Source organism: Apteryx rowi, unplaced genomic scaffold (assembly GCF_003343035.1).
Source record: "Apteryx rowi isolate R43461 unplaced genomic scaffold, aptRow1 scaffold_494, whole genome shotgun sequence".
NCBI lineage: Eukaryota > Metazoa > Chordata > Aves > Apterygiformes > Apterygidae > Apteryx > Apteryx rowi.
In genome coordinates this window covers 651,446-657,462 of record NW_020450754.1, presented here as the reverse complement: position 1 = coordinate 657,462, position 6,017 = coordinate 651,446, and the positions used below count along the sequence as shown (strand labels likewise).

Below are 6,017 nucleotides of genomic sequence, written 5' to 3'. Positions count from 1 at the left end.
GCCCGGGGGAAAGTGCGGGTCCGGGGGGGACGCGAGTAGCAGCGCGGCCGCCTCGCTCCCCAGGTAAGTGGCGGTCCCGGGGGCGAGGGGGCCCCGGCCGGCCGGCAGAGGCGGCGGGGCCCAGCCGGTGCTGCTTCCTCCAGGGGGCGGCGAGGGGCCCTTGTAGCCGGCCTGGCCGAGAGCGGCCCGGCGGGGGTCGGCCCGGGGCCTCCGGTGGAGCCCAGGTGGGGACGGGCAGTCCAGGGGCCTCCTCTCCTCTCTGCTCCGGGGCTTGTCTCTTGTGCTGCCCCGGGCCCAGCGGCTGTCTTTTGAAGCCCGCGGAAAGATCGGGCCGAGCAGCTTGGCTTTCACTGACTGCCTCTTAGTTTGCAGTCTCTCTGGAGCCTTTGGCGGGCCCTTGCTCCTGGGGGGCTTATTCCTGGCTTTCTCGCTGCAGTTATTCCTGTGGGCTGTGCCACCTCCACCTGCTCACCTGCGAGCTTGGCATCACCTGTTGCTGCCAGGCTCTCACCAGCAGCATGCTGCCTAGCAAGGGCATTGCTCCTGCTAGCAAAACTGTGAGGCCATAGGACAGGCTCAGCCCTAACCTCTGGTCACCTGGAGGGGAGACGCATTCTTAGCTGGCTCAGCAGTGTAAATCCGTTTTGAAAGTTGAGCTGCCTTGCATGGCTCAGAAGCCCAATTTCCCAGCAGCTGGGATAAACCGTGGCTCAGAGAATGGCGGAGCCATCAAAGCCAGGAATATGATCTCATAAATACTGCGTAGAGTTGGGGTTGCCATTGTTTGCAGGCAGTGGTGTGCTTCATCCAGGGTTTATAAGATGATCTACAGAGTATGCCTGGCCTATTAATATCTCTACCCAGCTGTGAGAGACTTGTAAATGATGCCAGCATGGGTTTTTAGCAAACCTAAAAATTACATGGCAGCAGTAGGGAGACAGTGGAAGCTTAATGAATTCCTGCACTGTAATACCTAACTGAACTGTTGTGGTGCATTCCATTCGCAGTACAGGGAATAACTGAGCCTCCCAATTCTTCTGTCAGGCAGGTAAGCATTACTCATACCAATTAATAGACACAGAACAGCTGAGTGCCTGCCCTGAGGCTGAACAACAGCAGAGCCCTCAAGAGAACCAAGAACTCCTACCTTTTAGGTCTGCACTCTAACCTCCAGTTTAGAAATCCCTCTGTGGGAGTTTTGCAAGATTTTGTTCCCAGTTTCTAAAGCATTTGCATGTTTGCCCTTTAAAATTGGTTGGCCGGCTCTTGTGCTTGGATCTTAGAAGTGTCATAAGGCTACTGGGTTCCTGATGCCTTGCCAAGACCTTAAGTGTTACTTCACTTCAAATCAACTTCTGTTGTAAACATGTCAGCCTCCAAATCCTGGATGTAGAAATCTGTTTTACTGGATGGAAAAGGTTCCATATACTAGCTAGCCTCTCCGTTTTCTGAGCAACTCTCATCTCCCCTTCTTGCATCTGATTCTGCTGTTATATCCCTTTTCTCCCAAGCATTAAGAAACAAGTGTTACAGGATGGTTGTCTGGTGAAATGCTGGGGAGATCAGATAATGTACATGTTGTGTTTAAAATGTCGTGTTATTTCCTCTTTGAATTTTTCAGATGGAAATCTCAACCAGTACTCAATTTGTGTTTTTGCATAGTCAGACTGAAGGTTGTCTTAAAAGTGCTTACTGTGTGTAACTTAGGGCATCTGTGCACTGACACTGCTGTATATTGGTCAGGAGTTACTGGAGACAAGGTGATTAATTGAGAGGGAGCCAAAGTGGAGATGAGCAGTGTAGAATGCAACTGCTGATTGATGGAGATAGACTTGTGGCCTCAGGAGACTGCAGATCCCAGATTGCAATGTTTGTTGATCTGAGCAAAGAGATCTTGGCATACTTAGCCCATTGTGACCTGAGACTCACAGGGGTCATCTTTCCTTGTATTTAAGTGTCTATAATCTGTATTAGCTGCCATCTTTTATAAACTCGAACGGACCTCTGGTGGAAAGGCCCATTGACTAGTAGACTGGAATCCAGTGGCACCAAAAGTCTTCTGGGTGGCTTTTTTATGGCCATTTTTTTGAGACCTATAGCCAAATGGACTGGCTTGTGCCTGTGAGCATGAGTGAATCAGAGCAAGACTGAGCTTTGAGGAATGAGTTGTGTTAGCATATCGGGTAAGATGTCTGGTACCGCTACCCTTTGTCTTTGGTGTAAGTATTACCCTATAGTGTGTCAGAAGGGCACAATTCAAATCGCCGTCTACATGTAAAATCATGGTCATATTAACTAGTTTAAAGTTGCATCAGCTTCTGTTAATGTCCAAGACTTTAAAAGTTCAAGGCAAAAGGCAAGACCCAACATTGCTTCCTTCCCCTGGTGGGGTTTGAGGGCTGGAGAGGCCTTTGAAGGTTTGATGTGACTTACTCTATTTGCTAAGCTGTATTGTTTTGGCAGGAAAGAAGGGCAGCCTGCTGGCATCTGATTACTTAATGTGAAATTAAGCTGTGTAAGGGAACCCAAAGTATGGGCTGGACATAATGTCTTTTGAATCAGAACAAATATTGAAAAACATATTGAATATTTGAAAACAAATATTGAAAAAGCTGCTAAAGTTGCATGAAAGAAAGTTTGGTGTCCTGCTTGGAGCTGGCTTGTGTTAGCCAAGGACTAGGTGACCCTGTGGAGGGGCCTCAGTGCCCTCATGCACAGGGAAATGTGCTGATTACTCAGCTAGCCTCTGGAACAATCTCCTGGGATGGAAACCAGAGGGCATGGTTTATCTTTGCTCAGATTACCACTGGCTTTGTGGAGGAAATGGCTTGAGCCCCGATGTTGTCTCAGCCGGTTGAGAGTGATTGGTTTTATCTTGTGGAAAATATGCATCTTTCATCTGTCCCAGTAGTTTTGTGGGGGTTTGCTGGGTTTGCACTGGTTGCCCATGAGGTCTAGAGAGAGACCCAGCTAGTCCCGAACTGGTTTGTGCAGTCGTGGCTGTATTAACTTACTTCAGCTAGGTGGTCCTTTGCTGTTAGGTGAGATATAAATGGGAGTAATGCTTTTTCCTCACATCTTCCTGCTCCATCTGAAGCCACAGTCTTGTCTCTTGTTTGTCTTCCATTTTGTATTAACCTTTTCTGTAAACAGAGGGGCCTGGGTAGGAATGAAGTCTGTGACTTTCTCTAAATGAGAGTCTGTCATCCTGTAATTTGTTGGCTTTACAAAGCAGGGAGTCTGGAGCAAGGTGCTGTGGCTGTATGTGACTGGACCTGGGAGCAGGGAGAGATGCGGCTGTTTTGGAAAGCTCATGTCAGAGCCCAGGGTCCTGCAGGGAGGACTTGTTTCTGAGACTGCCGCATTGGGAGGAAGCTGTTATGAATGGCCAAGTCGCTGCAACTTGAGCCTCCAAGAAAGAGCGTACGTATTGTAGCTTTGGGAAAGCTTGTAATATGGCTGGGACAGGTGAGTCTGTGCCTTCCTCCTCCTTTTCCATCATAATCCTGCTCTTCAGAGTAAGATGTGCTGTCTGCCTGCTCCCCAGCAGTCCCCTGGATCTGCCTGCATTTAGCTCTTTGTTGACGTTGCTTCTTGAATATGCAGCCCTTTCCAGGCCATGGTTACCTGAGACTAGCAGGGAGGAGCAGGCTACCGCTGTATTTCTGTCACACTCTCATTACTGTTAATTGTTGCTTGCCTTGTATTTAGCAATAGCAGCTGAGGAAGTAAAGGGAGACAGAAGGGCTGTTGTCTGTACATGAGAGAGATTTAACTCTGGCTTCCACAGCTCTCCACCATGTTTTGGTGGCTCTCAGGTTGGCTGATTGATATCCCTGCAATTTTGGTAACGATAGCTAATCCCAGTATTGAGGCAAAACTCCAGCTTGGTCTCTCTAATGCAGTGCAGTCACCACCTTCTTCAAACACTGACAGTGTGAGTGCTGTTTCCGAAACTTGCTCATGTTCAGTGGCTTAAAAGATGAGGATGTTTTTTTTGTGTGCCATTTCCTTCTGCTCTGGAAAAAGTGCTGCTGCCCTGGTGTTTAGGCAGAAGGGAGAAGGGGGAGCCCTGGAAAGGAAATGAGATCCAAAGAAGTGTGTCTCCAGCAGCAGGAAGGATTATTTTTCTGCGTTTGCATTGCAGAGTGTAGTTTCCTGTCAATAGGGCCAATGTTTGACAGCCAAGATGATACATTTATATTGATGTAATTAGCAGGACATGAAGTTTGCCGAATGGCTTGGGGGCAATATACTTTTCTGTCTAACTCCGGCGAATAGATCGGGATTGGAAAGCAGCCATGGGTTGCTAGGATTGGCCTTTTGGGTTTCTGGAGGGTGAGTACATAACTGCTGATGTTTCCTATTGTGCTGCACCCTGTCTAGCTGAGAAGAATATAACTTGAGAAAATGAGGGACTCTCTTTGCCAGCTTGAGGTGATAAAGTTTGATTTCTAAAAGCTGAAGCTCAGTCTTTAGGCTTTTACATAAAAAATGGTACACGCACCATATCTATGCTCCTCTACAAGTGCATGCCTGTGCACTTTGCCAATAGTGCAAACTCTAATATATGTTCATTAAAAAAGAAATATTTTTTTCCATTGCTGAGATGCAGCCACTCTTGTAGCAACCCAGAGGGCTCACTAAATGCTATGGGCCTGCACAATGTCAGTGTTTGAAGAGAGGTGGTGAATGCACTGTATCAGAGAGGCCAAGCTGGCGTCTTGCCTCAATACTGGGATTAGCAATCCTTACCAAAACTGCAGGGATATCAATAAACATTCACTTGAGTAAAACAGAGGTCCAGACCTTACAAAAAGGTATTGTCCTACTCCTATGATATCGCCCGGCTGCACTTCTTATGCAGCACCTAAATTTCCCCTTCAACATCTTGTATCTCAGCACCAGCGTGGACGACTTTAGTTTATTGAGGATTGAGGAGATCACAGCCAGCTTCTCTGTTTGTTTTCAACTGTGTTCCTGTGAGGACAGAAGATCTTTCTGCTCCTGTAGCATAAAGGTTTGCAAAGAAGCTAAATTTCAGACTGCTTCACCAGGTAACACGCTAACTCACCTGTGTTTGTGCAGAACTGTGGAAACAGGAACATGGCACAAGTGTTGAGCAGAGGGTTCTTGCATGCTGGACTGTGTCCTCCCTTGTGTGGCAGGTCCGTTCTCTGGTGAGGCTGCAGCATTGATATGGGCAAGATCCTGCTCTACAACTTGCCTGTATCAACTGCTTGCCTGCCTATAAGACTTGAGCCAACAGACGCAGCTCAGACCACCCTTGGAATTTCAAGACAGCTAAGAGGTTTCATTTTAAGCTGCTGGGTGTTACATGGTTTCCCTTCCTCAACTGTGCATGTGGCAACATGTCTCCTGCAAGAAAAACTGACGTGGTGTCAAATAGACTGATGTAGGCATTTATGTTGTACTCTGTCTTTTGGTGTTGATCTTGCTATGTCTCTTGCTTTGATAAGTCTTAAACCTTTCCAGTGTGTAAGCTGGAATGGCTTGAATGTTAGAATGCCTTCCAAAAAATGTGCTGTTGGCCAGGAGTTTCCTGTGTAGCCTGTTCTGTACAGACCATTCAGCTGCAAGGATCAGGGTGGTCCTTTCTGGCTTGATTCAAACCATTATTTACTTTTTATTGATTTCTGAGAGGTGTCTCTGCCTGCTCTGTGACATTCTTCATTTGCTGGTTTGATGCCTTTAACAGTGCATGCCCACAGGCCAAGTGTTCACCATAGATCATCTTTTTTGCCCACTGCCTAGAAATCTCAGGGATGCAGAGTGCTAGGAGAGAAGAATTCTGAATTCACCAAGACCTACCCCAGTGGCGACGTATTGTACCTAATGGCGTAGTTATAAGGAGAGTGGTCAAGGTGGTGGGGCAGAATAAGGTATGTTGTTTTCGTGTGCTTCTGCCGTGCTCCCAGAGAGCTTCAATGGTCATATTGTTCTTGCTGAAGCCTCATTTGCTTCCTCCCCTCCCTTCCTCTGTGTAGCCACCCCCC

General features: G+C 47.5%; 1 protein-coding gene across 11 annotated transcripts in view; it reads left to right on the top strand.

Moving 5' to 3' along the window:
- CAPN15 (calpain 15) overlaps positions 1-6,017 on the top strand; it is a 65,699-nt gene that overhangs the window by 240 nt on the left and 59,442 nt on the right. Inside the window, exons 1-2 of one of the 11 annotated variants that reach the window (XM_026079184.1) lie at positions 5,301-5,416; positions 5,776-5,903. The exons of 8 other annotated variants lie outside the window; for them this stretch is intronic. The gene's annotated coding sequence lies outside the window, so the exon portion shown is untranslated. Of the gene's footprint in view, positions 1-13; positions 64-5,300; positions 5,417-5,775; positions 5,904-6,017 lie in introns of those variants that run through there. 2 more of the 11 variants (XM_026079200.1, XM_026079185.1) reach the window with 2 other exon arrangements.